Below are 245 nucleotides of genomic sequence, written 5' to 3' on the forward strand. Positions count from 1 at the left end.
ATGAAATAAATATTATAGTCACGGAGAACGTATATAAATATTAGGGCAACATTATCATGTCAGAAGAAAACCTGTCTTGTTCAGGAAAACAGGATTCGTAAAATTCTTATATCCTGTACTTTCATGTTAGTCTTTTCATGAGCATTTGGGCAAATAGGAAAAAAAAATATATTCATGATATTACAGATTTTCTATTCATGACCCTTCTTGCTTTTCTGAACACGTAATGGAGGGGATGGGAGAGT

The 245-nt window shown here is 32.7% G+C and overlaps 1 protein-coding gene across 1 annotated transcript in view; it reads left to right on the forward strand.

The window, feature by feature from the left end:
- The window catches only part of LOC119585748 (cell adhesion molecule 2-like), a 29,128-nt gene that overhangs the window by 1,922 nt on the left and 26,961 nt on the right, over positions 1 to 245 (forward strand). The window lies entirely within an intron of this gene.

Source organism: Penaeus monodon, chromosome 20 (assembly GCF_015228065.2).
Source record: "Penaeus monodon isolate SGIC_2016 chromosome 20, NSTDA_Pmon_1, whole genome shotgun sequence".
In the NCBI taxonomy this organism is placed as follows: Eukaryota; Metazoa; Arthropoda; class Malacostraca; order Decapoda; family Penaeidae; genus Penaeus; species Penaeus monodon.